Consider the following 25,643-nt stretch of genomic DNA (forward strand, 5'->3'; position numbering starts at 1 on the left):
GAAGGAAGAGTTTATTTTGACTTATGATAGAAGTAACTGTGCCAATCATTTTAATTACAGGGAGATGATTTATAGCAATGGCTAATTCAAAAATTATTTGATTCACATAGGAACAGCGTGAAAATTCAAACTCAATTTAGAGAGGAATATTTGCACAATAGGTTTCTACCTTACCAAATTTTTGGTGAATGTTAGGTTAATCAGACACCGATTTATGTCTCCTTTTACGCTTTACTGGTGAAAACGTTTCTCTCCTGTCTTAGTGAAAAGGGCTTCAGTTTGCCTTGCGAAGTGGAATAGGATTGAACCTGTTGCATTCTTTGCTTACTTACATTTCATTCTTTCCTTGCTTCAGTATTTATTGTGTAGCTATTGTGTGAGCAAGAGGAGGGAAAGACTAAGAAGCATATGTAAACTAACCACCTTTAAGTCAAGTAATTAAAAATAGTAATTATATACTTAATATAGTCACAAACTCTTTGTTTTCAGGTTCTATTAAATGCTTGGGCTGGGTGGAATTGAGACTTCCTTACAAACATTCCAGTGCCTTTCAGGCAGCTGTTATTACAGGCAATTACTTGGTGGTTTCTATTAATCAATTTGGTCAGGTTTAACTTGAAGTCACTTGCTCTTGTGCTCAGTCTCGTAACAGTCAGTATTTGGTATCAGTCGCTGAAATAAATGTCTTTTTTTTCCTCTGGCAGCAATTGAAATTAATTTAGTTTTCTTCCTGCTGTGCCTACCCTTGTGGAACATTATTTCTTCTCGGTTCTTGACATACTGGTTGCTTGATGCATAACTTGTGTTCCAAGTTGTCCTCCAGCAGGGCAGCCAACCTAATCCCCAAAGAAGAGACTGGCTCAGCTGGTAACCCAGCACGACACAACAGCAGACACTGAACTCTAACCCAGGTCGGCTGGCCCTGTGCCCCCTTGGCACTACTCCGCCTGCCTAGTTTAGGATGAGACTCTCAAAGGGGCGTTTGTTAAAAATTGCATTTATGTCAAGAGGCTATATACACTTTGGTAGGGAAAAGGGAGGCTCGTAGATTAGAAAGTCCTGGTTTTGCACGTAAAAAAAATTTGACTCCACCCCTTACTTGTATGAGCTGGAGTAAGCCACGAAGTCATCGCGACACGCAGAGATTAACCTACCAAGCAAGAAACTCACCTCATAAACTGCAGTTGCTGTTAGACTATCCGCGCACTCCAGACCGCGTACGCCGCCCCCAGCACGCTCCACGGCTTACCCCACCTACCAAACACACACGATGGCGCACCACCACGCCCCTGCACGCACAACAGCGCAGGCGTACCCTCCCCCGCAGTGCGACGGTGTACTCCCCCACGCCCTTGTAAGCACAACAGCGCAGGCGTGCCCTCCCCCGCACGTGCGACAGCGCAGGCGTGCCCTCCCACTCTCCCCTCGCATGTTCGACAGCTTACTCCCCCCACACCCGGGAGTAGGCATACTCTCCCCCCCCCGCCCCCCCGCACGTGTGGCAGTGTATCCTCTCACCACGCACACAATGGCGTACGTCCACCCCCTGCACGCACAACTGTGTAGGCATACCCTCTCCCCCTTCCCCGCATGTGCGACAGTGTACCCCCCTACACTCCCGCATGCGCAACGGCGTACGTACGCTCTCTTGTGCGATGGCGTATTCACGTCATCTCTCCTCCTGGACTTACAGTAAGTCGGTACTTCACAATTTTTTAGTTTGAAGGGACTGTCTTTCCTGCAGCCTCAACCCAGATGAGTGCCTGTGACTTCTGGGAAGGGTGTCGCCTTAAAGGTTCCCTGATTCAAATAACCTGGGGTGAGTGAAAGGGCAGCCTTCTTAGGGCCCTGTGGGCCCGTCACTAGCAATGACTTACGCCTTGTGACAAGTGTTCACATTTGGAACCACAGCTTGCTGAGGCCAGCGTAAATTTCTGAGGCTTTGTGTAATGCTAATAAACAACGAAGGCCTCTTTTCTATCAACATGTTCCTTGTGGACCCCTGAGGCTATAGTGCTGATGAGCTTATTTTTTTTAATGAGAAGTAAGATGAACTGCAAGCACCCCATTAGAGAGGCTCAGTCAGATCACCAGAAGCTTTCAGGCCTGGACACAACAGAAGAGGTTTTAAGGAGCTCAAGCAAGAGAAACCGTAATGAGAGAAACACTGAACTTGCTTTTATTCTTAGCAGCAGCATTGTTTGTCCTCTCTAGGCTCAGAGCTGTGCTTCTGGAACTGAATTTCTTTCCCAGCAAACCATTCTCCTTTCTAACTTGCACTGTGCTCTGAATGGACTCTCTGAAATGCAGACGTCTTATTCCCCTGAGTGCAAAGTGTTTGACAACACAACCTCTTCCTGTCCAGAAGACAGCCCCAAACCTAGAACAGTTCTAATCCAGGAGCCTCATCCTTGGTGTGTTAACAAAGAGAATGAGACTGCGAAAGTGATACTTTTTAGATGGTGCTTTTGCCCATGGGTGACAGCCCCTAGAGACTGCCATATGTGCATCTTTTAACATGCACATTAGTGTGTAGGTGATGGAGTTGCAGGCTGATGATGGGACAAAACATCAGAATAAAAGTTCTTAGGGCTCAAAGCTACCTTGATGAGCAGATATATTTTAAAATTTCAGAGCCAAGTCTATTCCACTTTAGTACAATTTAAGATTAGGATTTTATCTCTTTAATATTTTAAATAGATCAGAGACTCAGTAGGAGTTCTGATTACATGTATCCCTTCCTTGTCTTTCTCTAATTGTATTTCCCCTCTTCGTGTCCCAATCATCGGTGTATCCCATTTTATGCACATTTATGGTATGTTTTTCTTTTTGTCTTTATTTAACATTAGAGATATATTGGCTTACCTCTTTTTTTCTTTTAATTTTTAATGCTTATTTATTTTTTTGAGAGAGAGAGAGAGTGAGCGGGCAAAGGGTAGAGAGAAAGGGAGACACAGAATCCGAAGCAGGCTATAGGCTGTGAGCTGTCAGCACAGGGCCTGATGTGGGGCTTAAACCCACGAGATAATGAGCGATCATGACCTGAGCTGAAGTCGGACACTTAACCGACTGAGCCACCAAGACACCCCTGGCTTACCTCTTTTTAATTTGAGTCTTCTCGAAGCAGAAGAAATATTGTTGACCCTTGAGCAATGTGGGGGTTGGGGCACTGCCCCTGTGCAATAGAAAATTTATGTATAATTTTTTTTCAATATATGAAGTTTATTGTTAAATTGGTTTCCATACAACACCCAGTGCTCATCCAAAAATGTGCCCTCCTCAATACCCATCACCCACCCTCCCCTCCCTCCCACCCCCCATCAACCCTCAGTTCTCAGTTTTTTTTTTTTTTAATTTTTTTTCAACATTTTTTATTTATTTTTGGGACAGAGAGAGACAGAGCACGAACGGGGGAGGGTCAGAGAGAGAGGGAGACACAGAACCGGAAACAGGCTCCAGGCTCCGAACCATCAGCCCAGAGCCCGACGCGGGGCTCGAACTCACGGACCGCGAGATCGTGACCTGGCTGAAGTCGGACGCTTAACCGACTGCGCCACCCAGGCGCCCCTCAGTTCTCAGTTTTTAAGAGTCTCTTATGCTTTGGCTCTCTTCCACTCTAACCTCTTTTTTTTTTCCTTCCCCTCCCCCATGGGTTTCTGTTAAGTTTCTCAGGATCCACATAAGAGTGAAACCATATGGTATCTGTCTTTCTCTGTATGGCTTATTTCACTTAGGATAGTGTATAATTTAACTACTCATAGCCTACCATTGAACTGGAAGCCTTACCAATTATAGTCAATTAGCACATATTTTGTATGTCATATGTATTCTTACAATAAAGCTAGAGAAAATAAAATGTTAGTAAGAAAATCATAAGAAAATAAAATATATTTATAGCACTGTAGTACTGTACTATATACAGTACTAGAGTACTGTGTTTATTGAAAGAAATCTACATGTAAGTGGACCAGTACAGTTCAAGCCCATGTTGTTAAAGGGTTAGCTTTATCTGTTCTATGAATTCATCTTACTTTCCTAGTAACCTATTCAATACAGGTATATTTACTAACACCAGCCAAATTCTTTATCATGCACTAGGATTCAATGTTAAAACGGACCCTATAACTATAATCAATATAATTAGATAAGTAAGCAATCATAAACTGGTTAGCCCTACAGATGAAGAGTTCAGGGTATACCAAGAGCTTGTAGCTGGGGAGTTGATGAAGGCTAATGAGTCAGAAAAGCTCATGATGAATGATGAATAAATGAGAGCAAGAGGAAGATGATTCTGGTTACAGGAACAACATAAAGATCCTGAGCCAAGAGGAATTTGGCTGAACTGAAATTGGAGGAACTGGAAGCAAGAGAGTGTGGCCAGAGGACAGAAAGCTAGGGAGAAATGGGAGATGACATTAGAGGGTGGTGGGCACTGGCCACATCAAGTAGGACCAAAGATGTTGGGTTTTATCTTCAAATTGATGAGATACCATTGAAGGGTTAATAAAAATAGAGATGTAAATAGAGATGTAAAAAGAGAGATCTTTATAAAAGATAATGACTGCATATATAGAATCTATTAAAGAGGAGAGTGTGGCAGTTTTAAAGTATGTTTACAAACTCTTTCATATTCCTTGCTTCAGGAAATGGAGTTTAATTTTCCTTCCTTTGAATGTGGGAAGGGCTTAGTGACACTACTTTTTTTAAAAAAAATTATTATTTTTTAATTTTTTAAAAATGTTTATTTATTTTTGAGAGAGAAAAAGAGCGTGAGGAGGGGAGGAGCAGAGAGAGAGGGAGACACAGAATCTGAAGGAGGCTCCAGGCTCTGAGCTGTCACCACAGAGCCCAACGTGGGGCTCGAAATCACGAACCATGAGATCATGACCTGAGCTGAAGTTGGAAACTTAAGCGACTCAGCCACCCAGGCGCCCCGACACTCCTTTTAAATAGGACATGATAGGTTTGATGGTATAAAACTTCTAAGGCTAGGTCAAAAAAGACAATGTGACCTTTACCACCCCTTTTTAATCACTTGCTCTGGAGGAAGCCAGCTGTGATATTATGGGGAACTAAGACCTTCTGGTAAGAAACTGAGCACTTTGTGCCATGAGTTGTGTGAGGGGGCCAAATTGGGAGCGTGTCCTCCAGCCCCATGCAAGCTTTCAGATGATTATAGCTCCTGCCAATATTCTGACAACTTAAAGTCAGAACAAGCCAGTTTGATGGCTCCTGGACTCCTGATTCTTGGAAACTTAGATAGTATTTGTCATTGTAAGCAGCCAAAGTTGGGATTGTTTGTTATGTGGCCATACCTAGCTGATATAGCAGGTAAAAACAGAAACAGTAGCAGAAAGTTCTTGTAGTAGTCAAGGCAGATGATGATAGTGCCTTGACTTAAAGTGGTTGCTACTCAGTGCCAGCTTCCCTTCCGCTTCCCTGGAATTCACCATGGAGATTAGAGCGTGACCACTAGAAAGCCAGAGATGTGGCTTTGAACCCAGGTTTTGTTACTTAGTTACAGGTGATTTTGCAAAGCCTTTCTCTTCCAATGATATTTTTATTTATATGCTGGAGCTAATAATATCACTTCTCTTTTAGCTTACGTGGAGGTTCTACAAGTAAGGTCCATAGTGGAGGTTTTGAAACATAGTAACTGCTCAAACAGTTTTACTTGCCAGTTTGTTGTTATTGTTGTTTATATACATTGTAGTTTCTCCCTGCCAATCTTGTTCTTTTCTATAGAACTAATCCCCATTAAACACTGCCAAGTCGCTTTCCTCCTCAAAGTGCCTTCCCATGACTTTCGAAATAAACTTTCAGTTCTTTAGATCTGCATTGAAGGTCCTCTAATTTCTAACTTGAAAGACCATCTTGCTACCTATGTGAAATCCTGCACCATGAAAATTCATTATCTTTTCAATTAGTTTCTTTTCTTCTTTCTTTCTATGTTTCTTTTTTTTTGTGGCTTGTGATATTTGGTGAGTCACTTAATTTCACTTACCCTCAGTTTTCTTATCTGTATGTTCTACATAATAATAGATACCTGCCCCTCCTCACTGTTCAGGGAAACCGTAATAAAGTTGTTATATTGTGATATCATTTGCAAACTCATTCTAAGCCCTAGCATGCATATTATACTTCCTGCATGCACATACAGAAAATGAAAGCGCCACCAAAGGACATCTCCCTGGACCTTTCACTAGCCATGAGGAGACACTTTAGGCTTCAAGTCTGTATGGTATTAACTCACTTTCAGGACATCAAGCCCATTGGTTTCACCTCTTGTTTCCCATAACAAGTTTGAGTTGTGATGAACCACTGTTGCATGGTCAGTCATGTTTTTTTGTTTTTTTTTTGTTTTTTTTTTTTTTGCCTGATTAACCTCAGGCAGTCTCTTGCCATTCACAGAACTATCTAAAGCAGCTGTTTCTCTATACTTAGTCACAGAGAGGATGAAGATTTCCTTCACTGGCTGGGACAACAGCGCCCCTGCAGAGATGACCTCAAGTCCCCAAACTGATCTGGACCTCATGGGCCAAAGGAACCTAAGAAATGGGTATGTTGGGCACACAATGAATGTATCCTACATCTGCAATTTTAAGTAGTGTGTGTTTACAGTAACTTCCAACTTATGTATTCTACCGCCCCTCCACTTGGCTCAAAAGTATGCGGGCATGATTTTCCACTGTCCATATTCTCTACAGATAATAATAGGAGTCATTACTTCTGGTGGAATGCTCTCCAGAGTCCAGAAGCAGTGCTTGAGACATACTTATGGGTCCCTTCCCTTTCTCCAAGCCTCCTTTAAAAGGGAAACTCCCAACAGAAACACTCTGTAATTTGCCAGGGGCCCAGCCCAAAGTGTTTTAAACTTTACATTTTTTTCTTGCTTGAGTTAGCACCGAAATACAATCATTTTCATTACGATAAAGTATGGCAGTAACTGCAATAGAATCTATGATGAGGATTTTTTTGTGGAAGTCTTTGCAACTTTTTAATGTTCGTGTTTCCAAAGAGACACCCTAAGCTTCTCAGCATAATTTTGCATATGAAACCTAATTACCAGTAGCAAGTGAGTGATTTCATTGCTCTATTGCATTATCTATAGCCTTCTCACAACTATCCAAATATGAATGTCATGGGTTCTTTATATAATACGATTTTGTGATGTAGTTGATATTTCAGTGGGCTATGAACAGAAATCTTATTATTGATCGATGTAATTGAGATGCAGCACGAATTCCAGCATTTAAAAAATGTTTAAACTTTATATTGAAATAGATAATTGGAAAGTACATAAATCCTAAGTATATATCTCATCAGATTTTAATAGACACATCCCCAGCCAACTTTTATTTTTAATTGATTATTTCTTTGTGAATCATCAAAAAACCCTAATAATTTTATTTTATTTTTTAATTAAAAAAATTTTTTTTAATATATGAAATTTATGTCAAATTGGTTTCCATACAACACCCAGTGCTCACCCCAAAAGATGCCCTCTTCAATGCTCATCACCTCCCCTCCCCTCCCTCCCACCCCCCATCAACCCTTAGTTTGTTCTCAGTTTTTAAGAGTCTCTTATGTTTTGGTTCCCTCCCTCTCTAACCTACCTTCCTTCCTTTCTTTCTTTCTTTCTTTCTTTCTTTCTTTCTTTCTTTCTTTCTTTCTTTCTTTCTTTTTTCCTTCCCCTCTCCCATGGTCTTCTGGTAAGTTTCTCAGGATCCACATAAGAGTGAAAACATATAGTGTCTGTCTTTCTCTGTATGGCTTATTTCACTTAGCATCACACTCTCCAGTTCCATCCACGTTGCTACAAAGGGCCATAGTTCACTCTTTCTCATTGCCACGTAGTACTCCATTGTGTATATAAACCACAATTTCTTTATCCATTCATCAGTTGATGGACATTTAGGCTTTTTCCACAATTTGGCTAAAAACCCCCAATAATTTTAGCTTTCCCTTAGAAGTGTAGGTACCTAATCTGAAGAATGCTCATTGTGCTATTGTGTTCTGATTTTCTTCTTAGTCATGTTTTTAAACTGTTTATACATTGGGACACCTTAATATTAGTGTGTTATAATCTAGTCATGATTATTACTGATACAGATGTTACATCTTATTGTGTACATGTGCATATTTGAGTGAGTGTGTGTACATGCATGCACACATGTGTTTTGGGTATAGAGATGGGACTGATCTGGCCAAGTATGAAATGAGATAACTTTACATATTTATGCTAAAAAAAAGCAAGCCATTATTGTTAGTCTTTCACATAATATCTGAAAAATGAATTCACCTCAGAATATGTATATTGAGTACATAGATTCAAGTTTTGAATGTGAAAAGTTACAGTGGAAGGGACCTCAGAGACCTCATTTGAGGTCAAGAAACCAAGCCTTTTTCTTTGAGTGAGTGGTCCAAGGTCACACACTGATTTGTGGTTCACATACTTGCTTAGTATTTACTATCCAAAATATTCAACCTAAGTGTCCTATTATGATTGTTTTCTCTGTAGCAAACATTGAGAACCAGAACTCTTGCTGGCCAACACAGAGAGAGAACTCACTTCCACTTTGGAAAATGTCTCAGAAATTTCCCCTCTTCTAACAACTCAACACTCATTCTACTTACAGGGTCCTAGCTGGAGCTGCCTTATAGATAGATAGATGCTTCAGGGAAAATGTAAAAAAAACAACAACAAACAAACAAACAAACAAAAACCCTGTAAAAACAAGATTAAAAAAACTATTATTTTGAATATATTTTAGATATAGCCTATAAGCTGTTTTGATCTGACCCACAAAATGGCAATTTGGGATTCATATTGAAACAGAAAATTGGTTTTCTATCTTGGTTATCAATGAGATCATAGAACTCTGGCTATAGATATTGCTTCTGCACTGGACATGCTAATGTAACATGTGTCCACATAGTATTTCCAACCCGTTTAGGTACTCCAAGGCTGGGACACCACAAGGGAAAAATATCGTATTAACTATCATCTTCTGCCCCACTCCATATGACCTTCTACCCACCCATAAAGATGTGCTATTTGCCTAGATATAGACATACACAAAAAGCTTCCTGAAAGGGACAGGAAAGTTAATGGATTCTCTCAGATCACAAGCACACACCCAACTGGGGAGGATTTAAAATTAAGGAATAGATAGGGGCTGAAGCTTATGGCTCTTGAAACATCTAAGTTCGAGTCAATATCAGTATAATGGAAGTGCTACCTATTACCATATTTCTGAGCAATTTCCTCATCTAAATGCTTCAACAGTGCAAGCCAGGGTCATTTGCTAAAAAGATGCTTGTGTTTTTTACAAATATATTCTATTGGTGATGTTTCTTCAAAGTAATTATTGTTTGATTCATATCTAAATGATTATCTTGCATTTTTGACTTTATTTCAAGATGCCTAAGATTGTTTTAGGAAGTAAGCAAGATATACAAGGGAGGATTTCTCTATAAATCACCAGGGTAAAGGGGATAATTTCTCTGTTATTGGGTGGATAAGAAAGTATATGAATTAGGCAGTGGGAGGATTCTGTCCCACAAATAGAATCTAATTGGAGGGTAGTGTGTAATGCCCAAAGTTCCGAAACCTCCCACAAAAGTCCACCAGAGTCGTAAGTCAAAGCCAAGCGGCAAGGGTCGTTTATTGCAGGTTCGAACCTGGTCCTCTGCGCACTCGTCGCCGGTGACGCAAGAGGCCACGATCAGGGTTGGTACAGCGTTTTTATAGACAGAGACAAATAGCACAGGGGAGGTTTCAAATTATGAGGGGCCTGATTAGTTGATTTTAAAGTAAGGACATTTGTTGTTCTCTGATTGGGCGTCCTTTGTCTGTCCTTTGGCGGGAAGGCTTTGTCCGTTACTTGTGGCGGGAGGAAAAAGGGGGAAGGGGGAAAGGGGTAGGGTAGGTGAGGAATGTGTTAAGCAAGCAGGTTTACAGAAGCGAGAAATGCCGGTTAGTTTACGTATAATTGCTTATTTCATCACATATCAGACTTTACCTAAGGAGGTTTACAACCCATTTATCACACGGCGGGTTACATTCAGGACAGGTTTTACAATACTCGTAGCGAACAGCAAGCAAAACAGACTTCTCAGCAATTGTATTTCTTATCAAAGATCCATAATAAGCAGAAAAGAGAACTTTAGCTTTAAACTAAGGCAGGGCTGTCATTTAGATTTAAAGCTGTTCTTTTCAAGTGAATAGAAAAATTTTAAGTTTATTTATTTATTTTGAGAGAGAGAGAGAGGGAGAGTGCAAATGGGGGAGAGGCAGAGAGAGAAGGAGAGAGAATCTCAAGCAGGCTCTGTGCTGTCAGCACAGAAGCTGATGTGGGGCTTGAACTCATGAACTTGGAGATCATGACCTGAGTCGAAATCAAGAGTCAGGCACTTAACCAGCTGAGCCACCCCTGTGCCCCTATGGAAGCTTTTATGAAGTTTTTAACTTCTGGTTGGCACATTGGACATTAGTGTCTCAAAGAAATTATTATAATATATCCTAACAGTGGCCTATTAAATCTAAATTAACTTTTGGTAAAATAAACTTGCCAAGCTCAACATCGTTTATGTAGGACAATAGACTCTGAATTTTTAAAAACTCAATTATATGGAAGCCTTTGGGAATAATGATCACTTAGGCTTATTTTGCTCTATTAGTCTTTTTTTTTAATGTTTATTTACTTTTGAGAGAGAGAGATAGTGAGAATGAGTGCAAGTTGGAGAGGGGCAGAGAGAGAGGGAGAGAGAGAATCCTAAGCAGACCCCATGCTGAGTATGGAGCTCAATCCCATGCCTGTGAAATCATGACCTGAGCTGAAATCAACAGTTGGATGCTTAAGCAACTGAGCCAACCATGCATCCCTATTAGTCTTTATTTTATAACAATTATTCACTGTAGTGATTGAAGTCATTTGCTTGTTCTCTAATAAGATTTTAATTAAACTGATAAGTCCTCAGAAGAATCTATGAAATATTTATAAACTTACCCCTTAAGTTTTACTTTGTCAAAAGTCTAGCAATAAATGGTAATTTAAAAATAACTCAAGTTTTTACTTGTGTTGGTCCAAGATCATATAAACAAATTTATGGTTTCAGCCACAATGAGTAGCTGGTATTTGACCTATCCTCCCATTTTAAATGACTGTAAAGCCGGAGAACACTTCTAAAATATTATATAAAAGGCCAAGCACTTTTAAAACATATTTTATAAAAATATATGTCCTTCAACTTTTACAGCTAAATATTAAAGATATATATATATGATTTAAAAACGGAGTATCTGAATATTTTTTCAAAGATGACATACAGATGGCCAACAGGTACATGACAATGTGCTCAACATCATTAATCATCAGGGAAATGTAAATCAAAACCCCAGTGAAATATTCCATCATACCTGTTAGAATGGCTATTATCAAAAAGACTGGAAATAACAAGTGTTTGGTGAGGATATGGAGAAAAGGGAACCCAAACACACTGTTGGTGGGAATGTAAATTGTTGTGGCCCATATGGAAAACAGTATGGAAGTTACCTCAAAAAATGAAAAATAAAATTACCAAATGATCCAACAATTCCACTTCTGGGTATTTATCTGAAGGAAATAAAAATACTAACTCAAAAAGATATCTGCATCCTCATGTTCATTGCAGGAAAAAAAAAATACAAAAAAAATGTCCTTTATCTAAAAATAATGTTCTACTTAGAACAGACAGCTCACAAGCAAATGGAGACATTTGGTTTCTCTGTTGTGGTATTCTATCTTACAAGCATTTCGTAAACTAATTTTTTCTGTTTCTCCTTTCCACCTTTGACTTCAGGAAGTCTAGAGCTGATGAGTGGGTGGAAACATTGTAGTGTATACCTCTCATTATCTAATAAAATCAACTGTTTTCTTAATTTCAGTCTCTAAGAATTTATTCCATTGAACTTTGAGTCAAGGAGTAACTTAGTAGACAACATCTGTGTAACAGTAGACAAAGCACATCCAGAGATAGCTGAATGCATTGGCCTCTTGAATTGGATGTTGAGCGTGTCTACCAAAGTGAGGGGTTTATGTTGACTTGCTGAGGTGGAATAATTTAGGGTAGCAAAGCTAAAGCAGCAGCCCTAGAGGCAGGCTTCATTCTTGAGTGACACACACCCCTAATTTGCTAGAGGCATTAAAACCAAGGAGTAAGTGAGGTTCATCTTCCTGGAGTGTCACTTAAGTTGGAATTTTGAGGAAATAATGATTTGTTTACATTTCAATCTCACACAGACATACTGTGAAAATGCAAAATAGACATGAACTGAAAACACAAGACTTAAGAAAGGGAGCTTCTTTGGTGCATATCCTCGACATTTCTACAGTGATCAGTGTTTATTCTAGGAAAGAAATGTATGAAAATGGAGAGTACATCCTGTCCTGTCAGGCTGGGATTCAAATTTACCTCAGCCCCTCACTAAAGTGTTATTTTGGGGAAGTTGTATAAATGCTCTGAGATTTATTTTCTCATATTTAAAAAGAAGACACTAATATTTACCTCAAGAGTTGCCACAAATTAGAGACGGAGTAGTGAGAACCTTGTACATACCTGGCTGGATGGTACCCTCTCCTCTCTACTCCGGCCCCCTAAAATTATGTGAAATCATTTAGGCATAAGTTGAAATGGAGGAAGAATGGGAGATCACCGTGTTTTATCACAGACTTGCATTCAAGTTTGCATCTCAAGGGTTAATTCCTTCACTACTTCTCTTGTCACGATGCTGTCATAAAGGCTGGGAAAGAGTCTACCCTGAGAACACAATGTTTGTCCCGTATATGGCTCCTGCCTAGGGAATCAGGCCTGGAGAGAGTCTTTGGTTGCTTCTGCTTTCTCAACAGTGAAGCTGAGTAAAAACAATGTCAAATTGGAAGGCTATCCTGAAGTGCTAACTTAAGTAACTCCACAAGGAGTAGGACAAGAGGGTGCATGAGGGAGCCAGCCAGGGACTCCCAGTTCTGGTGGAATAAAGGGCAGGAGGTTAGGGGACAAGTAGAAGGACTGCAGGAGACTCTCTGGAAATGTATGGGGGAGAATTTGGGGTCAGAGGATTAGCTTTTGTTCTAGGGCTCGCTGGTCTCTGAGGGTAGCTTCAGTGTGGGAGAGAGGTGGAACTAAATAGTGGTAATAGGGAAGCCATCTCTAAGCAATGATGATGGGCTGTCTTCCACCCGGGGGATTCATATACAGGTGTTTACAAGCTGGGAGTTTGTAATTTGGGGACTATTTCAAAGTTAGTATGTTCTATGGTACCTCCATTTATGCTAATTGTATAAATATTGAATCTTTCTATTAATGATTATTTCCTGAATGCAAAGCACACCAAGGACAGCAAAATGAGGCAAGACCCTACTATTAACTTCATTCATTTAGCAATATTTAGCACCCACCACATACCAGGCATTGGGAATATAAAATGAAAAGTCCTGTGTTTGCCCCTCAGGATATACATTCTACCTAAGGCTGTGTATATCATAGTCATTCACTTCAAAAAAGTCTAAGTGAAATGCATATTCTAAGTATTCATTTTTATTAATGTAAAAGCATATGTCAACCATGTTTTTTTCATCTCCTGATTTCTTAAAGGCCTAGGGACACCTCTGGCACTATTTTTAAAAAACAAAAAATACTTAAAAATTGTTTATATATGTGTATACATAATCTTACATACAATTAATATATAAAATCCGTATATCTATATATGATATAGATGTAATATTGGCTTGATTATATACATATATATATATATATATAATCTTGGCTTGATTCTAAATCTTTTGAATCAGAATTTCTCTCCTGAGGCCCAGGAAGCTGATTTTTAGCAGACTCCCAGTGTGATCTTTTGTAATTAAAAATTGAGAACTATGTAGTCCACTTTCTTTCTTAACATTCTCCCTTATCGTAAGATAGATGACACCAAGGGCTTTAAAAGCAAAAGCAGAAGAGATCGCATCTGCCATGAAATTTCCAAATACAATCTTTCTAAGTATTTGTTGTTGCATAAACTGATTTGTTTTGACTGATTTTATCAGTGGGGCCAATCCACAAAACAGCCATGTCAATCAAAAAGTCATTTCCTTTTGTTTGTGTTTTAACATTCACCAGCCTGGGGATTGTCACAGACAAAGGTCACCTGATTACATTACGGTAGCAGGGAGTTGGGTGGCTTCTGTAGGAGCCACACTGGAGACATCCATCAAAGAACTTTTCAGTGGGCCGGTCAGTGCTTAATGAAAGTGTCAGTGGCTTTCACAGAAAAGTTTATCTTGATCCCTGTTAACACTCTTGATAATAAACTTCACACTTTCTTAGATAAATGATTTTTCTAAATTTTTAAGTAGGCAAAGGTAATCAAATCTAAGAGGACCAAGTACACTTTTGGGGAACGGAGGGGGGAATCCAGAGGCCTTGTTCCCTGGCTTTGGAAAGAAAGTAAAGTAAAGCTGGAGTGTGCTGGGGCTTGAGACATGGCTTCCAGAATCAGAGAGGCTCAAATCCTGCTCTTGATCTTACCATGCTATCTTGGGTAACTTTTTCAGTGTAGTGAAGCCATAGTTTTCTCATTTGTGTAAGGAAGGAAATAATAATAACTAACATTTATTGCATATTTGTTATGTAGTGAACATTTGACATGTACTAACACACTGAAGCCTGACTGTAATAGAGATGATAATATGACCCCTATATTCCAGAGAACTGTAAGTTAGAACTGTAACTGGGGAATAGAAAACAACTTCATAGAGTTTTGGAGAACATTAATTGATAATATTTGGAATGCTTAGCACAGGGCCTGATGCTCATAAATGCTAAATAAAGACTACCATTAATATAAATTTATTACACCCACTTTGTTTTTTTTTTCTTTTTAAGCCTTCTCCAATAGTTATTTGAAAATTCATAGCCTCTTTGATCTGGACCCTTGGGCCAGCAAGTTAATTAGGATGTATTATCTGAATGTATATATAGTGCATTCCTCTTCATACTTCAAAAGAAGAGTCCAATGGATTTCTTTTCTTTTAAATTATTTTAACGTTTATTTGTTTTTGAGAGAGAGACAGAGAGACAGAGAGACAGAGCACAAGCAGGGGAGAGGCAGAGAGAGAAGGAGACACAGAATCTGAAGCAGGCTGCAGGCTCTGAGCCGTCAACAGAGAGCTCAATGTAGGGCTTAAACTCATGAACTGCGAGAACATGACCTGAGCTGAAGTCAGTCGCTTAACCAGCTGAGCCACCCAGGCACCCCAAGTCCATTGGGTTTCTAAAGTTGGTTCCAGGAGATAATATTTATTTCCCCAATATGTGATTCTGACTCATTACTCTGGGCAGGACCAGAAAGTATGCACCACCAAGGAGAGGTTTTATCCAAAATATTACTAATCAGTCATTTTAATTACTTCCAAGGGGCACCTAGTAGATGCTTTGGCTGGATTGATGCTGCACTTTGGATAATTGATTCAAATGTGAGTTCCATTGTTTTGTTGCCCTCAGAAAGGCAGGGTAAGAAGCAGTGTGTCGTAGGGAAGAAACCAAATTTCTGTCAGGTACTGGGGAGAGGAGACAGAGCTGGAGCTGAAACGGATGCCTTTCCTTCCAACTAAGAGTTGTATGATCTTGGGCAAGCTACATCAAGTACTTAAATTGGAAGTACCCCATAGGGCTACTTTGAGAAAGTAAACAAAAGAAGCTATAGAAGGCTCCTAGTATGCTGTTGGTCACATAGCAGGTACTCGATAAATTACACTGAAGTATCAAGATTATTTTTGTTATAAGTACCAATAATGTTTTACATACACTGGGTTAGATAAATAGCCAGTCTTATGACTGAGCAGCCAGCACAGATAGAGATTATAAAGTTATAAAATCTAGTCAAGCTGGTATAGGACTAAATAGCATACAGAAACAATTACTTTGAGAGGCCATACTCATTTATTTTTTCTTTGATTGAACCAATAAATGTTGAGGCTTTTGGAAATTAGAAAGAAGGGGTTGTATATAAAGACAACTCCTTCCTGGGATACCTGGGTGGCTCAGTCAGTTGAGCGTCCAACTTCGGCTTACACCATGATCTCAAGGTTTGTGAGTTTGGTTCCTGCATCGGGCCCTCTGCTATCAGCGTGGAGTCTGCTTTGGGTCCTCTGTTCTCCTCTCTCTCTGCCCCATACCCCTTTCTCAAAAATAAATAAACATTTAAAAAATCTTCTATAAAAAAAAAAGACAACTCCTTTCCTATTTTTCTTTGAGAGCTTGGGATCGCTGATGCAAGACTGCTGGGTCTTGGTAGAGAGTGTTTTGAGAGTACCTACATAAAAAAATTCCTTCAGAATGGGAAGGGAATGGAAGCTGTGGTCCCAAAGTTGTGGGAGCTTGTTCTCAGACTCTTGAAATCTCTTAGGGGTGTTGACAGAACCTCAAACGGCATGCCTACATTGTATTCCTATGGGGACTAGGCTCTTGAGCAAAGGTTCCCAGACTCAGCAGCAGTGCCAGGCCCCAAGCCTGTCATCAAATGGAAGAATTGTCAAATGAGCTTCCTGTCTTATATGGTGGATTTCTCAGTGCTAACCCTTGTGGACTGAAAACCTAAGATGACTCCTTCAGGCTTTGTAGACTTGACCCCCTCCTGTGATGACATCAACCACTCTTAAAACACTGGGGAGAGGAGGCCCTAAGATGGTCTCTGATGGTATTCCCTGCCAGCTTGGAGACTTGTGGAATAAACAAAAGATATATAATATTACTTGCACACCCAAGTGTAGAGTAAGATTCATGTTTTCTACATATGTTAATCAGACGGTTGTTGAGATCCATGTTGAAATCAGAGAGAGATATTGAAGATAGAATAAAAGCTGAACTATTTATTCCTTCTACCTTCTGCCTTCAGGAACAGCTCCATTGGGTCTCATCTGACAGCGGAGACCTATATGCTTCTGCCTGAAATCCAGGTTGTAGAACCCAGTCTGTACCTCTAGCACAATGGTTCTCAAACTTGAGCGTGCATCAGAATTACCTGGAGGGTTTGTTAAAACAAAGGTTGCTGGGCTTCACTCACAGTTTCTAATCTAGTAAGTCTAATGTTGCCAGAGAATTTTCATTTATAACAGGTTCCTAGGTGATGCTGATCCTGCTGGTTCAGGGACTCCACTCTGAAAACCAGACATGTGGAAGAAAACCTGACAGAGGCTGGGTTTGAATTTTTATTCATCCTAATTTTCAGAGGAAATTCCTTTCTTATGTAGGATGAATTTAGCATATATTTACAATTTTGCTTCATAACACTGTCCCTTACACCCACCCACCATGTTCCCCACTAAGCATAATTTTACAAGTTTGTTTACAGAGTTTTTAAAATTTTTAATGCCCATTTTTCACATCAGGGTTTGTGACAGCACTAGATAAAATTATGGCACTTTTTAATGCTTTTTATTTTACTGTTAACAGGAACTCTGAACTTGTCTCTTTAGTAGAACTTGGGAGTTCTAAGTTCTGAACAGGACAAGAAAGCAGAGATTGGAAGTTGTAAGATACACACACACACACGCACACACATATATGACTTTTACAAAGCCATCATCTTACTTTTTTCAAATACAACCTACCCAAGACTCTTATCTGAGTTGGTTTTAAAAAGCTATTTTGTGTGAAAAATTGTATCCAATTTTTTTCTTGCACCCTGTAGATATTCTTTCATGGACTGATGAACAGAGTATAAAATCTGTTATAGAAATTAAATAGTGTAGTGGGTAAAAGCATGGGCTTTGCTGACAGATATACCTCAGTTCGAATTTCAGTTTCTGTCCCTTCGTAAATAAGGGTGACCTCAGGCAAGTCAATTTTTCCTCTTTGAACCTCAGTTTTTTCATCAAGTAACAGAGATAATGCCTCCTCTTTGGCTTGTTGTGAGGGCTGATTTAGATGATGTGAGTAATAAGCATTCTAAATAGAAGCTATTATTTCTTAAAGATGATCCTTTTCTCAAACCATTTAGCCCCCCTCTACAACCCCCCAATTTTAGAGTTTAAAAAGAAAAAGCCCTGTGGAAAATTAGGGAAAGGATATTCCCATACATTGGATATTAGGAGAAGGTACTATTATGAAACCACGTGGTTTTCACTGGATATAATAGAATAAGTGTATTTGCTTAGTGTTTTCTCTGTCTTCAGTGGTGGTTGCCTGAATCAACATTAGCTAAGAGAATTCACACAGTTCAAATAAATATCAGAGGGCTGGAGAGGACTTTTCTCTACCCAAGTAGATCATGTTGGAATGCTGAGTTAACATCTATATACATGTAAATATTTGGATAATATCTCTTGCTACCAACATAGGATATTCATGGTGTAAAAGTATTTGAGAAAAAGTATATGAGACAAACTTGGAGAGAATGAATGAATGAATGAATGAATGAATGAATGAATGAATGAATTCATATATATGTATGAATACAGTGAAAAAATATACTATATATATTAGAATACAGTGAAATCATTGGTGCCAATTTTTATCAGCTTTTATCTTTTAAATGCAGTTCATAATGTTGACTTCTCAGGCTTTATTTAATTCCATGTCATGTCCTAAATGAATCTGTTCAAATAGGGTATAGCAAATGAAAGAAAATGATGCTGGTTAATTTACGACAAAGTCAGATGTGTGTGTTAGAAAGAGCAAAGATAAAATCAATTAGCAGGCTATAGACTAGCTCACAAAATTAAAGAAGGTTTTTGACCAGGCCAGGAGGGAGCAAAAAAGCAGGAAAGCTCAGACATCCTGATGAGCAGGCTGCCTCTCTCCTGAGCAACAACTTCTTCTTCTGTGAGTCATTCTGCTTGAGAGATAAGGGTCCACCTATCTTGTCTAGCTCAGGTCAGGTACTCACCTATTGTTAGGGGAGGGCAGGGAGCCTTGATTGACGGTTCCATCTATGCTGTGGCACGATTTCTGGTGGAGAGGGGGACTACCCTCCACCCTGACTCAAAATAGCCTACTCTTACCATACATAAAGGAATGGATGCAAAAAGAAGTGTAGGTTACTGTACAAAAAGCACATAAATATACTTGTCTGCATTGCTTATATCGCATGTTCATTTAACCTGAAAGGAAAGATGCCATTGGCTTAGAGTAACAGCCAAAAGCATCTTAAAAATATACCTTTAATCCTCAGCTTATCCAAACTCATAAACCACCATACTATGCACATTGAATTATCTAAAAGTTAATATTTAATGTAAATATCCAACATGGCAAGATAAAACTCATTAAATGGAATAATGTTCATTTGAAAGGTTAATTTATTCATACCCGATGCAATGGCTATTTTGGTGTTCACTTCTAATAGCAGCAGCAATAAAAACTTTGGCAATGCTGTTAATTTATTAAAGGCTATAGCTAGTAAATATTTAATACAGCCCCAAATATTTTAATCTCTTTTCCATTAATATTTTACCTAACAGTTTCTCTCTCACATAATCAATTTAATATTTTTAATGCTTAATATTTTAATTGGTCTTCAATTTGGAAAGATGGAATAGGAATTTAAGCTTAAGATATGAAATTGTATCTACAAGCTAAAGAAAAAGTTAAAAATATGTAAACCCCTTAGGAAATGGAAAATTACTCTATTCTAAAATGTATGCCATAAATTTTATATTAAATGAACACTGAATCATAAATGTTTCTTCTTTCACATCTTTAATATTCAACAATTATGTCTCTTCTTAATATCCTTTGGCATTAAATTTAATTGACCCTGGTTGTGTCAATTAGAAGTACTTGTATTATTTATGGATTTTTTATGAATTGTCTTTATCAGGTCTGTAGAGCTTTAGGTCACTTGCTTATTTATCACCTTGTTCATCAAATCCTCATCTTAAAATATGGGATTTTTGAAATAGCTTTTAATACCATAAAACATCTACTCTTACTCCTATATCCTAATGTAGGATTTTCTGTAAAGGACCAGATACTAAATATCTTAGGCTTTGTAGGCAACATACTATCTCTGTCACCTCTTCTTCTTAGCAACCTTTTAAAAATTTAAAAGCTATTCTTAGTTGAATGGCTGTACAAAAACAAGCTGCAAGCTACATTTGACCCAGAGTCTTGGTTTGCCTACTCCTGTAATGCAGCATTTTATAAAAAGATGATACATACAAAAGGCTATAAGGTTCATAAGTTTAAGTAGTACTTTTAAATGAACTACTATAATAACCACCATTTAATTCAAGAAGTGGAATATTATAACCAACGCCTCAAAATCTTCCCTTGTGCCATTTCCAGAGTTAATAGTATCTTTGGACATTGTTCTGAATCAATGTAGTTTTATCTTTTTCCTTTTCACTGAATTCCTTTGTAATTTGGTCAGCTTGTCAAAAAACACATATTAAGGCTCTCTTGTGTTCCAAGCACCTTACTAGGCTCCCAAGGAGCTAGTAATGAAGATACATTATGCATACATAAGGGAATAATACAAATTCAGTACTAGCTGATGGTGGCTTGAAGATGATATGGTAAGAATTGGGATATATTTTTTAAATAGTGCCATCGGACTTACTGATGGATTAAATGTGAAGTGTACATGAAAGAGAGAAATCAAGGATGACTACAGTTTTGACCTAAGCAGTTGAATAGATGGTGATGCTATGTAATAGGATGAATTTGAGAGAGGCAGATTTTATAGCAAAGCTTAATAGTTATATTTGGGATATGTTAAGTTGTATGTTTATTAGAGACCTCATTGAAAATTTAAGTAGACATTTGGATATTCAAGTCTGGAGCCACAGGACTGGATGAAATTACTGAGGGAAAGAATAGATAATGAAACTAGATAAAGAAAGGATGAAGAATGAGGAACAAGCCCTGGAGTGAAACAACTAGAAGCTTACTGAAGATGAAGAGTCAAAGGAAGATAGGCAAAACATGCCTCGTCATGTTAGGGAAAACCCTGAGCGGTGTGGAAGGGATCTTTGAGACTTACGGAAGAAAAGAAACAGTGGTCCACCCAGATTTAAACAAAACAAAACAAAACAAAACAAAACAAAACAAAACAAAACAAAACAAAACAAAACAAAAATTCTGAGACACTGAGAAAGCTGAACCCATTCACTTTGGCAGGATAACTTTATGACCTTGATAAAAGCCATTGTGGAAGAGTGGTGAGGATAAAACAAAAACAAAAACAAATATAAAAACAAAAACCTTGGTTGTATTGAGCCAAGCTGGAATGGCAGATGCACCCTTCAAAGGAGTTTGCAGTGAAGGGCATAAGGAAACAAGGTGATAGCTAAAGGAGACATGAGTTAAAGGGAATTTTAGAAAAATCAGTAATATTAAATGAGCTTATGTATAATTTAAAAACAAAAGTACTGCGCCTGGGTGGCGCAGTTGGTTAAGCGTCTGACTTCAGCCAGGTCACGATCTCACGGTCCGTGAGTTCGAGCCCCGCGTCAGGCTCTGGGCTGATGGCTCAGAGCCTGGAGCCTGTTTCCGATTCTGTGTCTCCCTCTCTCTCTGCCCCTCCCCCGTTCATGCTCTGTCTCTCTCTGTCCCAAAAATAAATAATAAAAATGTTGAAAAAAAAAATTAAAAAAAAATAAAAATAAAAAAATAAAAACAAAAGTACTTTAAGAAATATTTTAGTGATTATCACCATAAATCAGTACCGGTTACTTCATGCTACATAACCAATTACTCCAACTGGTGTAAAACAAGCATTTATTATGCACCAATATTTTGTGGGTTGGTTTTGGATTGGTCTATACTCTACAACAGGGATTGGCAAACATTTTCTGTGAGAGGCCAAATAGCAAATATTCTAAGCTTTGCAAGCCCAGTGGTTACTGTCACAACTATGCAACCTAGTCATTACAACAGGAAAATAGCCACAGACAGTACATGAAATGAAGAAAGTGATTGTTCCATCAAGACTTTCCTTACAAAAATAGGTAGGTAGTGGGCTGGATTCGGCCCGCAAGTCTAGTTTGCTGACTGCTGGCCCAGAATGTCTGAGGCCTCATCTGGAAGATGAAGATTCAATGGGGGGGAACTTGACAGCTGGCCTGGAATGCTGCAGCTCCTCAAGCGTCTCTTTCTGCCTTGGTGTGATCCATGTGATCACTCAAGCATGGCGGCATTGAGTTAGTTACACTTTTATTTATTTATTTAAACAATTTGTGTAATGTTTATTTTTGAGAAAGAGAGAGAGACCCAGGGCGAGGGGGAGCGGCAGAGAGAGAGGGGGACAGAGAATCTGAAGCAGACTCCAGGCTCTGAGCTGTCAGCACAGAGCCCAAAGCAGGCCTCAAACTCACAAGCCGTGAGATCAGGACCTGAGCTGAAGTTGGACAGTTAACTGACTGAGCCACCCAAGTGCCCTGCATTCGTTACATCTTTAAAATGGAGGCTCAGGGCTTGAAGGTGACTGTCCCAGGAAAAACTGGGAGAATCTTCCTGGCTGTTTTGAACCTAGGCTCAGAACTCATGCAGTGTCACTTCTGCCATGTGCTATTTGTTGATGTAGTGACAAAGGTCCACCCAGGTATAAGGAGAGGGAAAGGAAGGAAATGTTTGCCTCTTCCTGGGAGGAGAAAGAATTTATAGACATGTTTAAAACCTCCATACTTTCTGAGGAATAAACAAAAGGTCAAGATCCTTTTTTTTGTTTGTTTTTCTAGAAGGAAAATTTGAAATTTCATAATGGCTCAGGTGATTTCAAAATACTGGTTGAAAATGGAGAATTGTGATCATACTGTAATTTTTTTAAATTTTCTTTGGAATAGTACTTAAGAAAGAAAAGTCTCCTTGCATAATTCAGCTATGATGGTGCTTAATTGCAAGCAGACTTGGGCAGTTTTACTAAAAAGAGGACACATATAATTGGCCTCCTTATCTTTTGAATGTGTAGACTTAAAATCAGTTGATATTTTGTGGATTTGGTTGGGCCACTAAGCATGAAAATGGATATTTTACTGTTAGAAATTGTAAATAAGTTTATTTGGGCATCTGTAATAGGCCTAATAATGGCCCCAAAGATGTCAGTGTCCTGGAATCTGCAAATGATACTTTCTATGGCCAAAGGAACTTTGCAGATGCAATTTAGGATATTGAGAGAGAGAAATTATCTTGGATTATTCAGATGGGCCTAAAGCATAATCACAAGTGTCCTTACATGAAAGAGGCAGAGGGAGATTTGACTAGAAGAAGGTGTAGGAGATGTGATGATGGAAGCAGGAAGTTGGAGGAATGCAAGGAAGAAGCCACAAGCCAAGGGCTGCAAGTAACCCCTCAAAGAGGGAAAAGCCAAGGGAAGGGATTTTCCCTGAGAGCCTCTGGAAGGAAACTGCCCTGCCTACACCCTGATTTTAACCTAGTGAAACTGACTTCAGACTTCTGGCCTCTAGAACTGTAAGAGAATAAATTTGTGTTATTTTAAGTCACTGAGTTGCTGGTAATATATTTTGGCAGCCTTAGGAAATGAATGCCACTTTCTACAGAAGTTCATGAAACATTTGGCTGATACAGTTAATTGCACATGACATAAGTTATAGCGAGTTAGGAGTTTTCTGTAAGTCTGTGAGGGTTAAAATAAAACTGTAAATGGAGTGCTTGCTTATAGCAGTTGCTCCAAAAAATGTAAGTTAAACAAGATATATGTTAAATAAATGATTAGAAAATAGGGAACAAAAAAAAAGAAAAAAGAAAAGAAAAAGAAAAAGTAGGGGACATGGCATGGTGTGGCGTGGTGAAACCAGACAGTGAAACTTGTAAAAGCCATAAGAAAGAAAAGGCACAATGAAACAGGGTTGAAATTGAAAAGGTCCAAGGGAACAGAGGATGGAATTTCTACAGGGAGACTAAAGTACAAATCTCAGGGGCCCTTGGAGGCAGGATGAAGTTGTCATACCCCAACACTCCAGCCAAGCCCCCACTGTGGGGCAGAAGGATAAGGTGGAGCATTTATTCATTCCATCCTAATGGCTCACTGTGTCCCAAGCACGGACTTTGTTTCATTCCCCAGGGGACAAAACGAGGCAGGGTTGACTCAAATACACAGGGAGGTCACAAGTCTTTTTGAATATCCTCACTAGTTGAAAATTGTTTCAGTTCTTTTTAAATGGAAAAATATTAAATGCCAAACTTCTAACTTTAATGATTTAGGGATACTTTTACATGATAGCTAATACAAAGCTAAAGATTAAAGGAGAAAACACATTCGGGTTCATAATACTCAGGCACCTCATCGCATCTTTGTTTACGTCTACATCACCTGTCTCCTAGAAGCAGCAAAACAGAAGGCCCAACAGCATGGATTCTGGAGTAGGAATGCCTGGGTTTGAATCCCAGATTTGCCATTAATTAGATTGGTGACTTTGGACAACTATCACTCAACTCCCTTATCTGCAAAACAGAGAAAATAATAATATCTATCACAACTTCTCATAAGAATTGAAAGGGTTAATAAATGTAAAACATGAGCAGTATCAGTGCATAGTAAGGGCTACATATTTGTTGAATAATGGTATTAAAAACTTCATGAGTGGAGTTCACAAGAAAGCACATTCATTTGCACTCTGTAAATTGACAAATTTTTCCAAAGGTTAGCCATTTTCCTGCTTGATATTTTCCATGCTTTCTTTCTAAGAGTCCCCATGATGAATTTCCACTTACCATTCAACAAATGCCCATAGAGCTCAGGCCTGTGAAAGCCAGTGAACCCATACGTTGCAAACGAGTGTCAGTAATGGCGACAGTTAGGGTTTCACAATCTGTGAGAAGAAAGCTCACAAATGCAATCGGAAATGAGGCACTTCTTATGCCACTTCTAAATCACTTCAAACTCTTTCAGACTATAATAAAGTGCTGGGGGTGTGAATCATAGTTTTTGCCTCAGGTGGAGAAGTAAAAATCTTTTATTTATTTTTGAGAGAGAGAGATACACAGAGCATGAACAGAGGAGGGGCAGAGACAGAGGGAGACATAGAATCCAAAGCAGGCTCCAGGCTCCAAGCTGTCAGCACAGGGTCTCCTCTCTGAGGGGAGTATTGTTAATTTATTGTTAATTTAGTATCAATGCCTTCTTCTGAAGATGCTATAAATTGAGGACCCTCTAATGTTTTTTTAACCCATGGGTATTAAAGAGTAAACTGTTACAAATCAAACTCAGTCCTGCTCTTGATAACGTTGTGTTTATAAGACTAATTTTTGCATAGAGAGTGGTATAAAACTCACATTTTCTTCCTCACAAGTTGGATTGATTCTTTAAAACGATAGCAAGAAAACTCATGAAAAGTGGCCCAAATACTCATTCCTTTATCTAATGTCTCATTGCTTAGCAATTTTCTTCACTGTCATTTTTCAGTGGGAAAATACCTAAAATTTATCTACTGAAATTCAACTGAACAGCGTAATTTAAAACAAATCAATAGGCATACTAATAATAAGGTAAACATTCAAATGCAATACAGCATTTGTTTCTAATTACCACTTCATCAAGTCCCAGTTACAAATTAAGTCTCTTTATTTCAATTAACAATTTAATGGTGCTTTAGAGAGATAAAGGATGTTTTAAAAAGAAACCAAACCTCTGATAAAGCACACCCAAT

General features: G+C 38.8%; 2 long non-coding RNA genes across 2 annotated transcripts in view; one reads left to right on the plus strand and one right to left on the minus strand.

Moving 5' to 3' along the window:
* Positions 1-463: 463 nt before the first annotated feature.
* LOC111557288 lies at positions 464-1,337 on the minus strand. The gene is made up of 2 exons (XR_002737235.2): positions 1,171-1,337; positions 464-836 (listed from the first exon to the last, which is right to left on the minus strand). It is a non-coding gene; the product is annotated as an uncharacterized LOC111557288 (long non-coding RNA).
* A 140-nt stretch (positions 1,338-1,477) lies between these two features.
* Positions 1,478-25,643, plus strand: part of LOC123383879 — a 32,698-nt gene continuing 8,532 nt past the window's right edge. The window contains exons 1-2 of the long non-coding RNA XR_006594214.1: positions 1,478-1,692; positions 6,445-6,559. This is a non-coding gene — a long non-coding RNA (uncharacterized LOC123383879). The remainder of the gene's footprint in view (positions 1,693-6,444; positions 6,560-25,643) is intronic.

Source organism: Felis catus, chromosome A2 (genome assembly GCF_018350175.1).
Source record: "Felis catus isolate Fca126 chromosome A2, F.catus_Fca126_mat1.0, whole genome shotgun sequence".
Lineage (NCBI taxonomy): Eukaryota > Metazoa > Chordata > Mammalia > Carnivora > Felidae > Felis > Felis catus.